Source organism: Ovis aries, chromosome 13 (genome assembly GCF_016772045.2).
Source record: "Ovis aries strain OAR_USU_Benz2616 breed Rambouillet chromosome 13, ARS-UI_Ramb_v3.0, whole genome shotgun sequence".
Taxonomy (NCBI): Eukaryota; Metazoa; Chordata; class Mammalia; order Artiodactyla; family Bovidae; genus Ovis; species Ovis aries.
Window position 1 is genome coordinate 77,793,922 of NC_056066.1, and position 22,797 is coordinate 77,816,718.

The 22,797-nt window shown below is 43.2% G+C and overlaps 1 protein-coding gene and 1 long non-coding RNA gene across 2 annotated transcripts in view; one reads left to right on the forward strand and one right to left on the reverse strand.

Annotated features, from left to right (window-relative positions):
* B4GALT5 (beta-1,4-galactosyltransferase 5) overlaps positions 1-22,797 on the reverse strand; it is a 75,142-nt gene that overhangs the window by 30,514 nt on the left and 21,831 nt on the right. The gene's annotated exons all lie outside the window — the stretch shown is intronic.
* LOC121816247 (uncharacterized) overlaps positions 1-22,797 on the forward strand; it is a 37,207-nt gene that overhangs the window by 4,622 nt on the left and 9,788 nt on the right. Inside the window, exon 4 of the long non-coding RNA XR_006055743.2 lies at positions 1-22,797. This exon is cut by the window's right edge and continues 9,788 nt beyond it. This is a non-coding gene — a long non-coding RNA (uncharacterized LOC121816247).

A 22,797-nucleotide genomic window follows, 5' to 3' on the forward strand; every position in this document is an offset into this window, starting at 1 on the left:
ATCTACTTAAAATGCTGGATAATCATACTATACATGCAGAGATGAAGATCCAAAATTGTGGGTACGGTGGCACACACTGAAGAAGGAAAAGAAAGCTGTTTTTTCAAGACACAAGGAAATTTTTTTTGACAATAAATTTACACCCTTTGGCACGTCTATTTTAATGTTCTGGAGCAACTGTGTGACAATTTTCACACATAAAGTATTTAAAGAAAATGAGGGGCTGGCAACAAGAGACATTAACTGTAAGGAATCCCAACAGTTACTTGACGAGAAAAATTTCATTTGACGAATTTTTTGCTTTCTCGGTCCTTCCCACTCGAGGCAGACAAACCACCAAATCAAACACAGGTTTTGTTTTCCACCCTCTCTAATTATTATCCCCAGCTATTGAAAAAAAAAAAAAAGTCCAAGTGGTAAAAATTAACAGCTTTTAAATTCCCTGTAAACATTTCCACTGACCTGTTAGTCTATTATCTGTTAAATTATTAAACTGTACATGAGATTAGAAATGAAAGTGCTGCCTGAGAGATATTAGCTAGCTGAATAGCCTATGGTGGTCCCCTTAACCTCAGCTTCCCGCCCCTAATTTTTCTTTCCTACATTTTAAGTTCTTAAAAAGAAAAATTTATTTATGTTATGGCTGTGCTGGGTCTTTGTTGCTGCGAGAGTTTTCTCTAGTTGTGGCAACCGGCTACTAGAATAGCTACCCCACTAGTGTAGCTACTCTAGCTGTGGGGCACAGACTGCTCACTGCCACAGCTTCCCTGGTTGCAGTCCACGGGCTCTGGCGCACAGGCTCAGTAGCAAACAAGGATGTCCAGTTTTGTCTCAGAGACGATCAAAAATGACCTTTCTGGGGCCGTTGGCACTGGGTTGCCTGCACGGACCGTGGCCGTGCCCTGGGGCTAAATGTGCAGAGTGAGTAGACGTGTCACAGGTGGGAGCCTGACTCTGCCCACCTCCTGGGCCTGAATAAGGCTCTCTGGCCTCAGTTCCACTGGCCAGAGAGCAGAGCACCTCCTGTGGCTGCTGACGCCTGGCCTCTGTACGAATGCGCTTGGGTGACACCTGTTCATGCGAAGAAGCTTTAATGGCACTTTTCGTGGCTTTTCCTGGTACCATCCCACCCCCAAGATTAGTCTTGGGTGGTCTTGACTCTTTCCCAACTGATATATATATAAACTCTTACCATGATCCCTATAAATGTGAGCTTATCTCTTCCAGCAGGCTATAAATTCCTTACCAGTACAGACTGTCTTACTTTTTTTCCATCTACAATGTCTGATAAATAGGAGACACTTATCTGTTTATTAAATTAATGAATTACAGCTCAGCACACTGCTTGCTGTTATGGCCATTTGGGGGAGGTGCCTTGTTTTCTCAAGTTAGAAGCAGGCTGGTTTTTCTGCAACCATACAAGGAAGATTCTCTAAGCCAGGAGAGGACACAGTGAAAGTAATACCTGACAAACTTTGCTGGTGTAAGTGTAAATTAGTATAACCGTTTGGGAAAACTATTTGCAAGTTCAACAAAAAGCCATAAAAATACTCATATTCTCTGATCTAGCGATTTTAAGGCAATTATCTGAAATACGAGGACATTCTACACACAAAGGTTTTAATTCTGTTATTCCTAAAAACAAAAACTTGGAAAACTCAAGAACTCAGAAGCAACAACTAAAGAACAGATACATATACCTGGTAGAATCTTGTACAACCTTGAAAGTAAAAAAGCTGTGAAACGTTATAAACAGAATAAAGGTAGAAATTCTTGCAGTGACCAAATCTGTTCAAATTGATCCAAAATTATGAAGTTTCCAGAATTACTGAGAATGCCTTTTTCACACAGCACCTATTTAATGTCTAGGAACGGCCTCGAGGAATGAATGCTGCCTTGGGACATGGTCTTTTTCTTTCATTTTTGTAAACAATCATCATACATTTATATGGGGGGAGGCGCACAAAAACAGAACCAAGCTTTTGCCTTATTAAGGATCCCCGCCTTTTTACTGCTCCAGACCCAAATAATGTTCCCAGTTGCTGCTGCTGCTGCTAAGTCGCTTCAGTCGTGTCTGACTCTGTGCGACCCTATAGATGGCAGCCCACCAGGCTCCCCCATCCCTGGGATTCTCCAGGCAAGAACACCGGAGTGGGTTGCCATTTCCTTCTCCGATGCATGAAAGTGAAAAGTGAAAGTGACATCGCTCAGTCACGTCAGACTCTTCGAGACCTCATGGACTGCAGGCTACCAGGCTCCTGTATCCATGGGATTTTCCAGGCAAGAGTACTGGAGTGGGTTGCCATTGCCTTCTCCAGTACCAAACCATTATTCTACTTTCGCCTACCTCCAAATGATTTATCATCATCCTAAAACTTCTGGGGCTTCCAGTCATAACTTGACTGAGCAAGTTCTCTCCATCAAGCCCACGACCCCAAAGTATTTTCCCGCACACAGCCCTTTGGTCCCCTTCCTGATCCTCTTTTGGAAAGGAGATTATTCTCCATGTCCCATGGGGATAATATATGATAATCATATTATTTTTAGCCTAGAAGATTGTAGCAGACTAATAGGGTTATCTACTCTTTGGGAATTTAAGTGTTTCCAGAAGGCAACGTTCTAGCTGAAATGAGCACCCCGGTTGTCAAATACAAGGAATCAGAGCCATGGTTTCTATAAAGGTCAAAAATTACCAAAGAAAGCACCTGGAAATGCCTTGACTCGGAGGCATACACATTCAGCAGAATAAGGTATTTCCTTAACACCCTGTGGGTATGACACCCTTCCTCCAGACCAGATGGTCTGTCTTTAGCAAACGTCAAACTGTAGTGCTAGAAAGGGGTCTCCTGAGCACTCATTTTCTGTCATCTGTAATCACGGCTGTGTCTTTCGCTTGACCCAGGGTGAGCAGACGTTAACTCTTTCTCCAGCTAAGTGATGCTCATGTGCTACAGCAGTGCAAGGCCCACCAAGTCCACAGACACAGGAGGGCCAACCCACTCTGTGAGGGTTTTTGCTATAGAGTGTAAACTGCGGTCAAAACTCGTAAGACGACCCTGGAACATGACACACGCTTCCCACACATCACTTGATGGCTAAGGGCAAAAATGCACGTTTACAATGGGGAGAGCAGATGGGCATTCTTGACCAAGAGATCAAACTGGGCATTGCTAACATTAAAACAAGGTAACATTACCTTCAAGAGTATTCCTGCCAAAAACTTTTAACCTACAGCTAATCAAGAGTTCAGATCTTCCGGTTTATAAAAAATACAAAGGATTAAGGAACACATCAAATGGACACCAGGCAATTCCAGATTGTAGGATATTCTATGAAACAATTGACCTAGACTCTTCAAAAAAGTACTGGAGGTTGAGGAGGGGACTGAGACGAAAAAGACATAATCAAATATGAAAATACGTGACCGGGGGGAGGGCAGCTATAAATAACACTTTCAGCGCCACTGGGGCAGTTTGGATATGGGTTAGACACTAGAAGATATTATGAAAGTACTGTTAATTGTGTTAGTTGCAGTGACAGTAGTGTGGCTATACAGGAGAATATCCTTATTTTTTAAAGAGATGTCTGCTGAGGTATTTAAATATCTTGATGTCTATTTACAGTTTAATTTTACATGGTTCAGAGGAAAAAGAAAAGAAAGTGAAGTCGCTCAGTCGTGTCCGACTCTTTGCGACCCCATGGACTGTAGCCTACCAGGCTCCTCTGTCCATAGGGTTTTCCAGGCAATAGTACTGGAGTGGATTGCCATTTCCTTCTCCAGTGGATCTTCCCGACCCAGGGATGAAACCCAGGTCTCCCGCACTGCAGACAGACGCTTTACTGTCTGAGCCACCAGGGAAGTCCAATTCTTTTTCAGAGGAGAAAGAGAGCCAGAGTTAAATAAAAGCAAAGTGGTAAAAACTGTAGACTCTAGATGGAAGGTCATGTGTTCACTGTGTTATTCTTTTAACTTTCCTGCATGCTTGAATTTTTTCATAATAAAAATTTGGGGGCAAAGTCTGATTTTGGATGTACCTAAAATGCCAACTAAATAACTGCACTAAAAATTCTCTAAACGTGTCATAAATTATAATACAGGGATAAACACCTTGGTAATGGTCACATACAAACTTAGAGCATTCAGTGGCTATTCTATGCCCCTCACTCCCCAATTCTTTGTTTTTGGAACCCAAAATTGCACTTATTCTTTATCTCAGGAGGACCAAAGAGAAATTATACATAAATCTTTCTGTTGCTCCCTCTTAATCTCTGAATGGCTTTCCACAGCCTTCAAGGTCAAATTCTAAATTCCTTATGCTTAGATGACTCAGTGTTCATAAAACCTGCCCCCTGCAATTTCAGATCTTGCCACGCCCTAATTCCAGCCACAAGGGACATCAGCAGTCCTCCAGGATCTCAGACAGGGCTGCTTCCACTGCCTGGACCTTCACTGAAAAAAAGCATGTGTTTGGGGTGAATAGGGAGGGGAGGAGAAACGACTCCAGGGAAGACCAAACCCAGCTGTGCCTCCCTCTCCCTTCAAGCATTCCTGAGGGTGCCTTGTTTGTGGCTCTCTTCAGTTACATTTGTAGGTTCACCAAATGAAAAATGACTAATTTCTGAGATTGGACTTATTCTCTAGGCCAATCCCTAGGTCTGCACACCCCACAGTCAAAAAACTTCAGTTTTCTCCAAAGACCTTAAGACACTGACTCTCTGCTGTGAGAGTTGGATCATAAAGAAGGCTGAGCGCCAAAGAATTGATGCTTTCGAATTGTAGTGCCGGAGAAGGTTCTTGAGAGTCCCTTGGACTGCATGGAGATCAAACCAGTCCATCCTAAAGGAAATCAAACCTGAATATTCACTGGAAGGACTGATGTTGAAGCTGAAGCTGCAATACTCTGGCCACCTGATGCAAAGAGCCGTCTCATTGGAAAAGACTCTGATACTGGCAAAGATTGAAGGCAAAAGGAGAAGGGGGCGTCAGAGGGTGAGATGGTTAGATAGCATCACCGACTCTGTGGACATGAATCTGAGCAAACTCCGGGAGGTAGTGGAGGACAGAGGAGTCTGGCGTGCTACAGTCTCTGGGGTTGCAAAGGGTCAGACACGACTTAGCGACTGACAGACAACAACAGCTCTGCTGGCAACCATATAGGACTGAAATGTCACGAAAATTAAATTAAATTGTCCTCTGTAATAGATTTAGCACTGCAAGTATTAACAAGACTGCCAGAGGGAGTAAGTTTATCAAGGGATAGGAATCCTAGCAGAGGCCAATTACCATTTCCCACCACACCCAACTAAGCAGGCTCTCCAGGCCTTCAGAGATGCTTATGACCCTGTGGATTTGGTAGTAGGTGCCTCTGACCAAAAACTATTCCAGCGAATGCACTAGGGGTTCAGCGTACCGGGAGGAAAACCCGAACCGAGAGAGAGAACTAACTGAGCAAACAGCACTGCCTGTGTTTTGGTTTTTTGTCTTTTGCTGTCTGACAATCCAAAGCCTAACGTGTACACTTGGTTTTCTGTCTCTCTTCTCACCTTGGTTTTCCCTTCTCACAGTTATTTTTAAAATCAGCAAATGCCCAACATTTGTAAACCATCAGTGGCCATCTGTGCTTTTCACAATTAGATCCCTGTTAAAAGGAGCAAACTTTTCAGCTCCAGTTGACTTCAGCAATCGGGCAAATCATTAAAGGGGTGAGCGAGTGACTTCATCTTAAGAGTAGGGTTGCTGTACTCTGAGGCCCCCCTGAAACAAACCTAGTTCTTGAACTCAGTGGTAGGCCCTGGATCTTTTGGCTGAAGTTTTGTTACTGCTTCGCCTCCCCCTACCCTGACTCTAGCTCTCCAGACAAAGTCTGGCACTTTCTGGATCCCTGCTCATAAAATGAGTCAAGTCTACAGATGGGGTCACTGGCAAATTTTTAAGGGATTGAAATATTATCAGGTAAGAAGTGGGTTAAAAAAACAACAACACTATTCTAGCAGAGCAATGAATTACATAAGAATAAAAGAAAATCTCACCCAAAATAAAAAAAAAAATCAAGGAGTTCCAACTGTCACCTTCTACCCATATAACCTCTCTAAGTGGATCCACAGAAGAGTTTCTGAAAGTGTCTTGTGCTAATTTGTGGTTAGAGCACAACATGAGAAAATGATGCTCACAGCAGGATACTAACGCTAAATAATTTTGAGATTATGCCTGGCTTTTCGTTAAACAATTTATGCTGGGAGTGGTAATAAAAGCAGAGATGAAGTTAAGCTATTGACTGGAGATTGTACCAACTTTATCACCTTTGCCCGCCATCAAAAAAGAAAAAAAGAGAGAGAGGATGAATGAGTCCCTTCAAGACCCAGTGTTGACTGTACCTGCTAACTGATCTCCTCCTTTAAGAAACCCCGCTGCTCTCCTGAGCACACCGTTTGCCCTTGGCAGCTGCGCCGAGGCTGTGACGTCGGTGAAGGCCCTCTGTACTAGCGCTAGGGCTGCCACACGTAAAACTAGTAGGAAGCCGGCTGGAGGGAAGGCAGGTACAAGGGACACAAGGCTGTGACCAGCCTGTCCTAGCCCCATCTCAAAGGAAGGAGAGACAAAAAAGCCAAGTAACAATAGTCTTCACCCTTTAAAGCAATCACGATGGCATTCATTCTCTAAGATGACTAGCACCTGCTGCTTTCTGGTGAGTAAGGAGGGAAAGTCATCCAGGAAAGCAGAGAATTATAATACTTCCATGTTTCTCTACAACACAAAGGTGTCATCGACGCGGTGTGTGTATGCCTTTTTTTTTTTTTTTTTAAAGATGCTACAGTTTTGATGACGTCTTTCTTCCCAGGGGCATTTACGCAATCTTTTCAGAGGCACCTTGAAGAGTAACAGCCAGAAAACGCTACAACTTTCTGGAGTCAGTCGGGGAGCGTGGGCTAGAAAGAGAACCACAGGCTTCAAAGATGACCACAACCACACCACCTATCGTGCGAAGATGATCCACACTCAGCTCCAGCACAAATTCGTCCTGGGTATAAGAACTCTTCGAGTAGTCTCCCTCCCCAAAGTCTGGCCCTGAGGTAACACGGTAGCCCCTCCTGGTAAAAGGTTCTCAAGGTCCTTCCACCCTTCCCCACCCCCCAGCACCGCAACTCCACTCTTCCCCAAAGCAATGTTTCCGATAACACAAATCTTCAATCCACCAGGAACTTCAACACTAACTAAAGTGCACTCTCATTTCTACATTTTTTTAAATCCCATTTCACACCGTTTAGACCGTAAACACACAAATCTCTAATCCTAAATGTTAGGTGCAAACCCTTGGTGATTATGTAGAAGTCAAGCTTTTTAAATTTTACTTGATCCTTGTCTGATTTCTGAAGTGGAACTGTCTATTGAGGGAAAGAGTTGAAACTGCTGGGTTTTTTTTTTTATTATGCAGCCTTTTATCATTTATTAAGCACAAAAAATAAAATATAACCAGAACACGACACAAAATAAGTCACACTCTCCAAAATTACATACGGATTTGATGACAGGTGAAATATCTTTTAAAACAAATGTGAACACGTGCTCTAAAGACAGTTTCTACCCTAGGACTCAGAATAAACAAATTTTATTTCTTGAGAGCCAAAAACGGCACAGTAGAGAATCAGACGGCCCTGGAAGAGAGCCTAGCTCTTACCCCTGCCCAGATGCCAATCAGATACAGCCGAGGGCTCCTGGGCTAAATTAGAAGATGAAGGTCAACTTGGTTACTAATTTCCCAGAGACAGCCCAGGGGAAGCAAGAGAGAAAAGCAGAACCTGGAACTCAGACAGGAAGGAAGGCATGTCACAGCATTAATTAGAGCCCAGGACAGGTGGATTATGATTTGGCTGAAAAAGAGTTTAGGCCCTCTCTGAGTTTCTTCGCCTACTGTTCAAAGGAGGCACATGAGTTCCCAGTGTAGCCATCAGCTAGACGCCAGTGGGGCGTCCTTAATGGATGCACTCTTTGGTACCGGCGGGCATGCCTCTGAAGGGCAAGACTAATAATCAGCTGGCCACAAGGTCCTGAAAAATGCCTCCCAACGTAAGGCTGCTAAAACACACAATCGCTGAGCCCTGGAAGCCATCCAGGAGCTCCCCAGGTCTTTGGAAGGGTGAAGTGACACAGACGCAACAGGGTAAGAAGGACATGCTCCTCCCAAATTCCTCCTCGCACAAGCCTTGATCAAGAAGAAACTGAAGAGATCAGAGGGCTTCATTTCATTCTGATCAAGTAAGTATTATTATTTCCATTTTATAGAAAAGCAGCCTGGGAGTCCATCACTGCTCTGACCTGGCTTAAAAGTTCCCATTCATCATGCTACTAAGACGGTGGAGACCCTTGGCCTCCATTTATTCTTCAACACACACTGTTACTGCTGTTACTGCCAACAGGGGTAAAAATGAAAAGTTCTTGGGTTCCTGGAGCCCCAAGCAAAGTCCCCCCCAACCTGCCACATACAATAATTTCATCCTTTGCCCACTTGATAAAAGAAAAAAAAAATTTTTTTAACCTAGGGCCAAGACCCAAAGCCAACTACGATTCAAAAGGAAAGAACAATGGATACTTTGATCATCCTTTTCATCTCTCATCATAGCTGATTGTTTTCAGCACTGCTGGGATGAATTATGGGAAATGACCTGAAAGAGCCACTAAACTGGGACTGCGTCTTGAAAAAGACCTCGTCTCCAATTTTGTTCTTCAATTTTTTTTTTTTTTAACTAATCTGTTCTTAAGGCTTTTCTGGAATTGCCAGTTCTGAAGTCAAGGTGGACATTCATTTTCATTCTATCCTTCATTGTTCCCTTCTATCGGTCATTCTCTGCCGCTGCAGGCAGGAACATCACCGAGCCTTACCAGTGAGACCTGCTGTTGCTGCTGCTGCTGCTGCTAAGTCACTTCAGTCGTGTCCGACTTTGTACGACCCTATAGACGGCAGCCCACCAGGCTCCCCTGTCCCTGGGATTCTCCAGGCAAGAACACAGGACTGGGTTGCCATTTCCTTCTCCAATGCATGAAAGTGAAAAGTGAAAGTGAAGTCGCTCAGTCATGTCTGGCTCTTAGCAACCCCATGGACTGCAGCCTACCAGGCTCCTCTGCCCATGGGATTTTCCAGGCAAGAGCACTGGAGTGGGGTGCCATTGCCTTCTCCGAGTGAGACCTAATGCTCATTAAACAAGTATCACCTTGTTCACGTGTCGGCTGAGCTCACAGTGGACTTAACCCCTAGGCCCAAAGGACAGCCAGATTCTTCCTCAATGCACACAGTGTCATAAACACTGCTGCCATCAAGCCAACAGTGAAGAGGCAACGTGGGAGACAGGGCAAGTAACACTGAAACTGCTTTGGCGGGAGGGGCAGGCTTACAGGACTTGCCCCCAAGCTCAGCAATTTGTCAGATGAGCCAGTTGCAGAATTCCACTCCCTCAAATACCTCTCCACCCTCTTCCAGAAGGAATCTTGACCATTTCCTTTACATTGCCACTTTTTCAGGTTTTCTATCTATTCCAAATGGGACAAGCTTATCCTGTGATTAAACATGCCATACAATATCAGAAAGCCCATCAAGTCACGCTGGCCAGAGAGTAAACCGCCCAGCTACGCACCATCGTCACTGTTCTTCCTCTAGCACAGATAAAGAGGGCCGCACAGGCTGCAAGCCCCTCACCAACTCCTCAAGTTCCCCACACAGGGACCCTGGGTGATAAGGATGGGTTTTCGAGACTGCTGTGTAGCTAAGAACTCCTCTTAGAAATAAGACTCAGTACAAGAAGTCTGTATTAATTATTCCAAGAAGTTTCAAAAAGTAATAACAGCACTGGCACGTGCTGTGACAGGATAAACCTGCAAAACACTGCAATAAGTCAGACAAAAGCACAAACATCGTTATGATTCTGCTTACATGCAGTACCTGGAATAGACAAACTCATAGGAACAGAGTGGAAATGTGATGACCGAGGGCCTGCACAAAGCGGGGCTGGGGACTTGCTTAAAGAGTGCAGTCTCTGGGATGATGAAAAGGTTCTGGATACGGACAGCGGTGGTGTCTGCACAATTCTGTGAAGGCACTGAATGCCGCTGGATTTTATACTTAAGGAGGTTACAACAGTAAATTTTAACTTTGCTTATATCACCACAATTTTTTAAAAGCCGTATGTAAAAAACCAGAATTATAACAATTAAATTATAGGTGATAAATAATAAACAGAACCAAAAGGGCAGAAGCTTTCTCTAAAACTCATTTAAGGTAACCAATGAAGGACTTTCCCTACTGTATACCACAGGGAAACATACTCAATATTATATAACAACCTATAAGCGAAAAGAATCTGAAAAAGTATACATACACACACACACACATATATAACTGAATCACTGTGCTATACACCTGAAACCTACAAGATACTGTAAATCAACACCTCAATAAAAATATTTTTTTAAACAATATTAAAATAAAATCCATTTAAGAGCTGACAGAGTCAAAACTCCCAAAGTGTCAAAACAGTGCAGACAGAGCTAACTGCTGTTATCACGCTGCTTTGCTTATCCAGCCTCAGGACCTCACATACCACATGTAAGTTCAGCCCGGACCACTCCCTGAACACCGTCCACGTCTCCACCTGGATGTCCAAACTCAACTGGTCCAAAGCCAAAGCACGGCCTTTCCCGCCCACAAACCTGCTCCACTGTGGCCCTCCTCTCCTGGTTAATGGTAACTCTACCCTTTCACCCTCCTCACCCCTTCACAGGCAGGGGTGTCAAGGCAGGCAGCAGCATCCTTTTGAAACAGAAGTCAAATGATCTCACTCCTCTCTGTTCAAAACCCTCTAGTGAATTCTCATTTCACTGAGAGAAGTCAAACTCCGGACAATGGTCTCCAAGGCTCTAAACCAGGAGTCAGCAAATGTTGGGGGCCACTGCCTGTTTCTATAAACCAAGTATTACCGGCACATGGCCAGCTGGTTTCTCTACTGTCTGTGGCTGCTTCAGCGCTACAAGCTGCAAGGCAGAGCGGAGTGGCTGCCACAGGGGCCGCAAGGCCTAAAACGCGCACACCTGGCCCTTCACTGAGTCAGCCGGCCCATCCCGGCTCGCAAAGATCTGCATCTCATCCTCACCCTTCTGCCAGCATCTTTTCACTCTCTGCCTCACTCGCTCTGCACCAGCCACGGCGGCTTCCTTGCTGTTTCAAGGGTACCAGGCAAGCTGACCCCTTGAAGCCCTGCCCAGGTGGCTCTCTGGTGGGGCTGCTCTGCGGCAGACAACCATGTGGCTTACTCATCCAACTCAGGCAGGACCTGCCTGAACCAGACTTCATTTCAAATGGCAATCCTCCCCTGCCTCAAAAAACCCTCATATATCCACGCCTTCCCCCCACCAGTTATCTTTCTCCATATCACTAATCATCTAATATGACTCATGATTTTCTCTTTTTTGTCTGATTTGACCGGTACACATTAGAACATCAGCTCCATGAGGGCAGAGATTTTTTTTTTTGGTTATGTTTTGCTCATTATCCCAATGTTTACAACAGCCTAGCATACCGTAGCAACCCAATAAAGATTTTGTTAAATATGGTTCAAAGAGTAGGTTTGGTACAGTTTGTTAGCCTATGGCCAAATTCAAGATTTCTGTTCTAATCGTTGGGGGTAAAAATCAAATAATTAACAAAAGAGATGGGGGGAAATTAGGATCCATACTTTAAAAGAATCTGAAACACAATATTGGCTTCTAACACATTTCAAATAGAGAGAAATACTTCCAAAGCTAAATTTCTCAATTAAAATAATCAAAACACCAGCCTAGAGTTTCAATTAAGTGATAAATACCATATGTGTGCACAATTCAAAACCTGTTTTAAGCTGTAAATCTCCAATTTATTCATATCCTATTAAACAATTTTTAAACTTCAAAAATCAACATCTTATACATTTCTGATTATTCTATTCCAATAGCCCATTAACATTGCTTTTCATTATCACCCTTTTAGCTGAGATGACCAGAACTAGAGGAAGAAAAATCCTGTTTTAAAGAAGATTAAAGAAATGATGTTTGCCCAAAACAAAAACCTAACAAAAAATCAACCAACCCTGTGCTAACGAAATTGGCAACTCTAGTTTTTAAAAGCAATATTTTAAAGAAGAAAAATGCATCCTGCAAGTAAAGTTAAAAATGTCAGAAAGATGGTAACTTTTTTCCCCCACTATTAAATATACCAAGGAAACCTGAAATCTGTAAGAACTCTAGGTTTTGAATTTATCAAGTAGCAAACCAGCCCTACAGGTAGAGGGTTTAACGAACAGTTTTGATATTTAACAACACTGGCATACGTGAAACGGAGAAGGCAATGTGGCACCCCACTCCAGTACTCTTGCCTGGAAAATCCCATGGACAGAGGAGCCTGGTAGGCTGCAGTCCATGGGGTCGCTAAGAGTCGGACACGACTGAGCAACTTCACTTTCACTTTTCACTTTCATGCATTGGGGAAGGAAATGGCAACCCACTCCAGTGTTCTTGCCTGGAGAAACCCAGGGACGGGGGAGCCTGGTGGGCTGCCATCTATGGGGTCACACAGAGTCGGACATGACTGAAGTGACTTAGCAGCAGCAGCATACGTGGAATGACTTAGAAGTAAGTTTGTATACAACAGATAAAAATTGCCAACTAAGAATGATTAAGGAAAGCAGTTATCTTAGAAATAAATTGTTTTCATCTCACAAAAAGCTAAGGTTCAGATGAGAAGCTGCAAATTATCTACACATAGATGTATTGTCTGGCTGATCAGATGTCTTCTGGTTTTCCTTTCACTTTCAAAGGTGATTTAACTGCCAGACAGTTTAGTGGTTAAAAGTAACAATTTCGGAAGAGAACTACCTAGGGATAATTCCCAGTCAGCTAAATGACCTTGAGCAAAAAAAACCACAAAACTGTTCTGTGCCTCAGTTTCTTCATCTATAAAATGATGATAACAATACTCCTATCTCATTTAGGATTAAATGAGTTAACATTTGTCACATACTAAGAATAAAGCCTAGAACATAATAAGCACTAGATTTATTTAAATATTTGCTATTACTATTATTCAATCCAGATTTCTAGATTCTCTTGAAATTTCCGTGCTGCGTAGCCTATTGGCTATCTCCCCTTTCAACAAAACACATCTTCTAAATTGACTCTAATCCTCACCAGGGCCTGTCCAGTCCTTACCAGCATTTATACCCTCTCATCTACCTGAAAAAGGAAAATACGTTCTAAAATCAGAATTTCATTGTGCCCAGCCTCCAAGGAGTTGCTTTTATATTCATTAACTTTTTAATCTAACCACTCATCAATATTTAAGCTTCTACTACAAAGCAATGGGGATCCAAATACATTAAAATGGGACTAGATCTTAGCATTTAAGAGCCTGGCCTCCAGAATAAGACAACCTGGGCTTGAGTGCTGACTTTAATCAAGGACTTCCTTGGTGGTCCAGTGGTTAAGAATCTGCCTGCCAGTGCAAAGGACACAGGTTCGATTCCTGGTCCAGGAAGATCCCACATGCTGTGGGCAACTCAGCCCATGAGCCACAGGCACTGAAGCCGGAGAACCCTGGAGCCAGTGACCCCTGACAAGAGAAGTCTGCACACTGAAACAAGAGCCCGGAGCACTGCAGTGAAGGCCCCGCACAGCCAAAAATAAAATTAACCATTTTAAAAAAAAGAACCATGGTCAAGTTACCTAGACTCTCTGTACCTCAATTTCCTTGCCTGTAAAATGAAGGAAATAACACCTACCTCATCAGGTAAGGAAGAGGAGTAGCACCCACAAAGCTCAAAGAGCAGGACTGTGGGTATGGTTAGCACTCACACGCTAGCTTAAAATTTCTTTTAATTAAAAAAAAAATTGGTGCCTGAACTGTTGGAGGCCACATACAACACCAAGAACATGAGCGTGCAAATTAATGATGTGCTGCGCAATATTATCAGTGCTGTAACAGAAAGCAATCAAGGCTTCCGTGTAGACTTAAATGACACACTGAAGAGCCACTTGTTCAAATAACGCTATCCCCTTTCTCTGTGAACAGAGAGGAAGCAAAGTGGGGTAGATCAGCCTTCCATTCAGCTAAGACCAATGGCTGAGTTTGGACCCCACTCGGCCGTGTGGTCTGCAGCTCAAGACTGAGCATCTCATAGGCCTGCTGAAGGATGGAAAGAATAAATCTCAGACTCCAAAGTTAGCGACTAGAACGGAGTGGGCCTTCCGTATGAGTCCCAATTGTTACTTTCGTAAGCCTTTTGTTTTAGGATAATCTTCCAGAAAAAAAAACTGTGATGATATTTGTGAGTTTCCACTCGAGTATTCTTTTTATCCATATTGTTATTTCTGATTGTGAAGAGAGGTAAATAACTTCTAAGCTGCCTTTAAAACCCAGGGTAACAAAGAAGATGATCATTCTGGGAAAGCCAGCACTTAAGCGCACTGCAGCGGGTCAATAAACTGACTTAACGAGTTTGTTCCGATGTGTCTGTTCAGATGTGTCGTGGTTTAAAGGCTGACTTGAGAAAGAGGCTGCAGGGCGTGTCCAAGACCTCGCCACCCCTTCCCCACGTGACCACCTGCGCCAGGAGCGGCAGCAGGTGTGCACTTGCTCTCCCCTCCACCTGCACCACAAACCCCGCGGCGTCCACAATTTCTCTGTTCGCAGAGCCCATCCCAACACAGCTACTTCCTAACCGACCAGAAATAAAACTGTGGCCCAGACAGACCTGCCTTTGACAACCGCAGGCACAGCAGTGGCTGGGCTCTCAAAGGTCAGGCTCTGAGTGGCCATCCAGAAGGCCGTGGGCTGGCAAAGGGCAGGGAGGAAAATGTTGGCTCCAAGCCTGCACCCGGGTGCTCCCCAGGCAATTAATTACTTGTCCCGTTCTTTTACGTCTGTCTGACTCCTAGCAGCTGCCTATCAAAAAGGTAAGGTGAAAATATCATTTTAAATAGTACAAGACAGATATTAGGGAACTCAGGATCGACATATCCAGGCAACAGCTAGAAAAGTACTGAAATAAAGGACAGCACTGTCCCAGGAATCAAATGCAGTTCACATTAACATTCAGAACTACTTTTTTTTCCTTTTTCAGACCCACTTCTTTAAGAGCTCTCAAAAACCTTCTGTCATAGACATTTCTGGATAGTTTTGAAAGCCTTTAAGAGAAAGAAAAGAGCAACCTCTGAACAGGAGGTTTAGAGTAATTAAGGTGAGAGCTGCTACAGGATATGCTTGCAGGAAAGAGGGCAGCCTTTGAGCACTGCCTCGGGACTTCTCTCCGAGGCGCTGAGCTGCTGCTGTAACAATCTTCTCTGACTCAGCACCTAAGAGGCTCGATGGGCAGGGAGTACCAGAAAAAAAGCCATGAAGAGCCTTGGCATCAAAGCAGAATGAACTGGAAAACAGGAAAGTGTCTGCAGAGTAAGAGAAAGAAGTAGCAAAAAGCTTAAGTCATTTTTGCCAGTGTCACAAAGTCCACTCCAGCTCACTATTCTTCTAAGCTGTCTTGTTACTTTTAACCCTTAGTTTCAGCCCTAATTCTGATCTCTTTGTGCCCTTTGTCCCTTAGATTCCAAAGAGCTTGTTTACATTCTGAGCAGACTCCTCTGGGTTAATTTGCTCCTGTCCGCTTAGACTGGCCACGTGTGAGATCACAGTGAAAACAGACGGCCACAGTACTGTTCTGCAGACGCCCAAGGGGAAGCCACACACAGGCTGGACCCCTTACCCTCACCTCCAAAGGCAAGGGTCTGTCTTCAAGAGTGACCTATGCTCCCAATTCACAACAGGCAAGCCAAGGGTGATAAAATCTATATATTCTTTTTCTTTTTTAGGTGGATGTTCTTATTTTTTATATTCATTTTTAATTGGAGGATAATCGCTTTACAATGTTGTGCTGGTTTCTGCCATACCAGGGTCTAAACCAGCCGTTAAGTACACTTATACCCCCTTCCCTCTTGAACCTATTTCTTCCTATAACCATTTAAGGGCCCCAGGGTCTACCACTGAATGATCAGGCAAGAATGCAGCTGGAAAACAGTTCAATGGTAGAAGACAATAACTCCAGTAAATCAAAATTCAATTCCACTTCTCTGGCAAAACATCTAATTAGGACAACTCCACCCTCCTCTTAGACCAGTGGCTTTCAACCAGGAGTGACTTTGCTCCCCAGGGGACACCTGGCAGCATCTGGAGACATTCTGGGTTGTCACAGCTGCGGGAGGTGGTTGCTAGGGGATCTTACTAAGTAAAAGGCCAGAGATGCTGCTATACATTCCACACTGCACAGAACAGCCCCCAGCAACGAAGAATTACCCAACCCAGTATGTCACTGGTGCAGGTACTGAGAAGCTCTGCTTTAGATAAACCATTTAACTTGTCTGTGCCTAAGACTAACACTTATAAGTGTTATAAAACACTTATTTTCTTTTTTCATAGTCAAAGCTATGGTTTTTCCAGCAGTCATGTAGAGATGTGAGAGTTGGATCCTAAAGAAGGCTGAGCACCAAAGAACTGACGCTTTTGAATTGTGGTGCTGGATTAGACTCTTGAGACTCCCTTGGACTGCAAGGAGATCAAACTGGTCAATCCTAAAGGAAATCAACCTGAATATTCATTGGAAGGTCTGATACTGAAGCTCCAGTACTTTGGCCACCTAGTAAGAGCTGACTCATGGAAAACACCCTGCTGCTGGGAAAGACTGAGGGCAAAAGGAGAAGTCAGCAGCAGAGGATGAGATGGTTAAAGAGCATCACTGACTCAATGGGCGTGAATCTGAGCAAACTCTGGGAAAAGGACAGAAGGGGCTGGCATGCTCCAGTCCATGGGGTCACAAAGAGCCAGACATGACTTAGCAACTGAAATAAAACACTTTTAAATTAACCATTAACACTGTTAGACAAAAAGCACACTAGTGATGATAACTTACTTATATATTCAGTTTTAGATTAATCAACAGGTCATATTTCTTTTGAATTCCCTTTGAAATGGACATGTCTTCCTTAAATGGAGCAAAGACTAATACCATCTTTTCTACAAAATAAAGAAAAAACACTTGAGCAAGATTTATATAAACCAGTGTCTGCTTCCAACTATTACTAAGTAGCTACTTCAGACCAGGGATTCCTCGGAGAACAGCTAGAAGGGTAAAAAGAAAAAAAGTTGAAAACTTCACAGAGTTCCTGAGGTAGCCAGGATTCAAGGAGACAAAATCCTGGAAAGGGGAGAATCCCTTGGCAGTGTGAGCCAACACACTGCAGTTGGTTTGTTCTTCAGGGTATTTGCCAATTCTGGGTACCAAGAACAAGGCTGAAAAAGGAGGCAGACAGTCTGGGCAAAGGACCCAAGACACCACGAAGAGGCAGAGGAATCAGCAGAGCTCCTGGCTGTTATCTCAGATCTAAAGGATCGAGTCTTAAGGGGCCAGGATCCCAGTGAAAAGGACTGCACCAGCTTTCCCTTCAAGAGATTTGCACAGTAGAATCCCAAAGGTGCACAGGTCTGGAGGCTAAGAGAGGAGAAAGCCTCCGAAGAGCACAGCTGGGTTTTTATCCATCTCCTGTGCTGAGGATTCAAAGATCAAAGTTCAGGGCACATTGCGGAGGATGGGCCCTGCTATACAGCCAAGATTCTCAGCTGGAACTCCTGCAGGGCTACGACCTAAGAGCAGGTGAGCAGAAGTAAACCCCACCCTGGCTGTGGTCAGCTCCGGACTGGCAGGATAATGGGATCAGCTCCCATCCGCTTTGCCTAGCAAATGAAGTGAGCCTTCTCTGCTGCTGCTGCTAAGTTGCTTCAGTCGTGTCTGACTCTGTGCGACCCTATAGATGGCAGCCCACCAGGCTCCCCCATCCCTGGGATTCTCCAGGCAAGAACACTGGAGTGGGTTGCCATTTCCTTCTCCAATGCATGAAAGTGAAAAGTGAAAGTGAAGTCGTTCAGTCATGTCTGACTCTTAGCGACCACATGGACGGCAGCTTACCAGGCTCCTCCATCCATGGGATTTTCCAGGCAAGAGTACTGGAGTGGGGTGCCATTGCCTTCTCTGGAGCCTTCTCTAGTCAAGGATAAATCATGTAAGGCCAACTACAACTTTTTACAGACAAAAACCAGTTTTCAATCGAAATTACCAGGCATGCCAAGAGACAGGACACCAGATGATTGAATATCAAAAGAACCAGAAAAAAGGAAAAAAAAATACACAGGGGTACAGGTATTGGAGTCATCACTCATGCGTTTTCAAAATAAGTACATTTGAGAAAAGAGAGAAAAGGTAAGAAAAAAGAGGGGGAGAAAAGAGTTTCACCAAAAATTGGAATCTATTTTTTTTTAAGTGTAAAAATTCAAAAATTAAGAAATTAAGAATTTACTATGTGAGTTTAATATTGGATTCAGTTCAGTTCAGTCGCTCAGTCGTGTCCAACTCTTTGCAACCCCATGAATTGCAGCACTCCAGGCTTCCCTGTCCATCACCAACTCCCGGAGTTCACTCAAACTCACGTCCATTGAGTCCGTGATGCCATCCAGCCATCTCATCCTCTGTCGTCCCCTTCTCCTCCTGCCCCCAATCCCTCCCAGCATAGACATAGCGGGAAAAAAAGGAGAATTAATGAACTAGAAGTCATGACAACTGAAAACATCCAGACTGAAGCTTGCAGAGTAGGGGAAGAGACTAGAAAAATACAGGTTTGAACTGAGCACTAGCCTTAGAAAGTGCCTTAGCAAAGTAGTGTTTATGAACCCACTGGATATTGTATGTAGAAATGAACACTGGTGTTACCTTTGACAATTATACAGGGTTTATGTTACTTGGCCATTTCCAGGACAGTACAATAATCAGAAAAATAATCCTTGGACTCAATGAGAAAGACTGTGAGCGCTTTCATGTAGTGAAGACAGAGAATTTAACAATTCTTCACTTGCTCTCTATCAGTCTCAAAATTAAAATGATCAAGTCAGTGGTCAGATTCAAATGGCTCCATTTCTGCCCTTTAGTAACTAGAACCTTAAAAATACTAATTTATAACATTTTCAACCAATATTTACTACAAAAAATTTCAAACATACAGCAAAGTTGAACTTTACAGTGAACACCCAGATACTCATCATCTTGATTCTACTTTTTTTTTTCTTTTGAAGTATATAATTGATTTACAATGTTATATTAGTTTCTGGTGTACAACAAAGTGATTCAGTTATATATACATACATAAATATATATATTCCTTTCCATTATGGTTTATTACAGGGTATTGAAGATAGTTCCCTGTGATATACAATAAAGTCTTGCTGTTTCCATTCTCCGTATTATAGCTTGCATCTGCTAATTTCAAATGCTCAGTTCATCTTTCCCCACCCTCCCTTACTCTTAACTTTTTCATCACAAATACATCCATCTACCTATTCATCAATTCATATTATTTTTTCATGTATTTCCAAGCAAATTACACAGATCAGTATACTGCCCTCTAAATACTGCAGCATACATATCATTAATACGAGATCAATATTGACATAAATATTCCATAAAATGAGCACACGTCACTTGTTGAGTTCTCACAGATGCACATACCTGTGTAACCCAAATCCCTATTAAGATATGAAACACAACCATCACCCTTCCAGTTTCCCTGAGACCCTCCTAGTCGGTCCGCATGGCCACTCCCAGAACAAGTGCTACTTTTTTTGTTTGTTTGTTTGTTTTTATGGCATCTTTTTTTTTTTTAGTTTTTTATTTTTTAAATTTTAAAATCTTTAATTCTTACATGCGTTCCCAAACATGAACCCCCCTCCCACCTCCCCTCCCCATAACATCTCTCTGGGTCATCCCCATGCACCAGCCCCAAGCATGCTGTATCCTGCGTCAGACATAGACTGGCGATTTAATTCTTACATGATAGTATACATGTTAGAATGCCATTCTCCCTAATCATCCCACCCTCTCCCTCTCCCTCTGAGTCCAAAAGTCCGTTATACACATCTGTGTCTTTTTTCCTATCTTGCATATAGGGTCGTCATTGCCATCTTCCTAAATTCCCTATATATGTGTTAGTATACTGTATTGGTGTTTTTCTTTCTGGCTTACTTCACTCTGTATAATCGGCTCCAGTTTCATACAAGTGCTACTTTTAACCCACTACTTCTCAGAACTGCATTTTGAACATTTTCAAAAGCTTCTAGTGTAAAGAGTCAATCTTAGAAAAGGAATGTTTTAAGGACAAAAAAATTAAAAGGATGAATATTTTAATTATACGATATTAAATGGAAGCACATTCCTGAAGTTAAATGTATCTACGCAAGTAGGAAAGAAAGTGGTATCTTTCAATTCCAATAAACTAAAGTATGATATTAATAATAGCCAATTTACTGCCGGTATTTCTCTATGTGATCATATTTACCTCCAAAGAAGACACATTGATTGCTAAGTCCGACGTACGTAGCCATTATTTAACAACTGTTCTTGTTTTCTAAAAATCTACTTTTATGAATCCAGGGAAGCACAAAATATTCTAGGGAGGAATCCTTACCATCAGACTTCCGTTTTACCTATAATGTGCATTCCATGAATATTTGGCTTTCCTTTCCGCATATGACCAAAATGAATTTCCTGTGGCAAGAATGATTGCTCTCTCTGCTGTGGACTGGAGTTACCTGGCAGTATCTGGCAACCAGTTAATTTAACATAAATTAACAGATTATGCCTGTACTCTGGTCCTGGAATATTATTAGACAGATAGCAGATAAGAGCTGAGCAACTAAGTGATCAAATGGTACTTGTTGAACCAGGCAAAACTTCCTTGAGGATGAATTATCCTTTTCATTTCTGAGCCTTCCAAGAGGCAAGGAAATATGAGTCATTCTGATAAAGGTGAAGGTGCAGTACAAACAGGCCACTTCAGACGTCACTACCATATGCAGCACCCAACAAAGAATGTTCTACGCCAGATGGTGAAGTCCAGACTTCCTTACGGGACTAGAAACGACAGCCACTTTGCTTCTAGGTTGTTTTACCATTTTAAGTTAGTATATCAAACTGTACATTATCATATGAGGTCAAATATGTTTTTAAAATATTACACACTCACCAAAAAAAAAAGAGAGAGAAAGAATAGCACAAAATGTTAATAGCAATTTATCTTTGGGTTGAGATTTTAGGCTGTCTTTATTTTCTTTGTGCTTTGCTGTATCTTCCAGATTTAAACAGTGAATGTATTAGTTTTACAATCCAAAATAAACACATACTTAAAAAAATAAAACAATCAAACACTATAGCAGCAACTGACCTGTAACAATCCCCCATTTCACCCTGGTTACAGACGTACAATGCCCTTTGAATCTGTTTTATCTTTTTGCTCACCTGCATATAGCCTGGTTCTCCCAGCAGCAAACCAGTATGACATCCAACCTACCCCATGTCTGTGAGGGCAAGAGCGATTCAACTGTTCTAAACCTATGTCCCCCTGTAATCATGCTTTCTATCTTTGGTGCAGTCCCACCTGCCAAGGTTTTTTTTTTTTTTTTTAACTTAGTCTGCATTATAAAAAACAATAGGTATGTTGAGTGTGCTTTTTCTATTGATACACAAACCTCTCTCTGCCTCATCCCCCACCAAAAAAAGAAAAAGGAAAAAAAAAAAAATCCTGGTATCATCGTATCACCATCATTCAATGCCATGTTTATGAGACTCCCTGATAAAACTGATGAAAAGTCCCTGGAATTACCAGACTAGAGAATCAGCTCTAGTCTTTTTATCGCAGGGACACTGACTCAACCCTGTAACGTCTCTCACATTCCATTCCCCCATCTGTACAACACAGAGGCTGCTGCAGTAACCTTGAACGTCCTCTCCCACTCTTTCACGTTGTGACCCTGTGTCTGTGACTTAGTCCAGAAAACACATCCAAGATTACAATCTCCCAACAGGCAGACTATCCATCATCGTAGCTGGTTAACACTTATTGGGCATGTTCACCATCACCGAGGACCTTGCTAAGCGCTTCACTATGAGGTAGGAAACTGACATCCCGTGAGGAAACTGCAGGAGGTACAGAATGGTTCAATAAACTTGCCTGAAGTCACAAAACCAGCAGACTGCAGAGGTGGGACAAGAGCTTAGAAGGTGTGACTCCAGAACTCATTGCGGGTTTATATCTCCCAGGGGCAGGCAGATTCTCCTCCTCCTAAACAGAGCACACCAGCAGGCGGAACGGTATGACTCGTGTTTCTAAAGGCCTGTGAGAAAGATGACTGACTGGCCGATGGGGAGAGAGAGGGAGGTGGGAGGGAGAAGTAGAGCGAAAGGGGGAGACAGCGAATTCTGCACCTCCGATGCCAGCGCTCGAGGAATTCTAAGTATAAACATCCTTACTAGTCTTGTGGTTAGACATTATCAAGAAACAAGCTTCCTTTCCTCACCGTCTTTCAAAAGCCTGACTGCCTTGACTGTGTTTGTGCTCTGCTGTTAGACAACAGTGCAAACGAGGTTACGGTGCCAGTCTGACCCCCAGGGCAGGCCTGCAGCTTTGCGGAAAGAACAACTCTAAGCAGGAGGAGGAGCCCGGGGCGCTGTGCTGTGCTGAGTTGCTCAGTCGTGTCTGACTCTTTGCAACGCCACGGACTGCAGCCCGCCAGGGGATTCTCCAGGCAAGAACACTGGAGTGGATGGCCATGCCCTCCTCCAGGGGATCTTCCCCACCCAGGGATCGAACCCAGGCCTCCCACATGGCAGGCGGATTCTTTACCATCTGAGCCA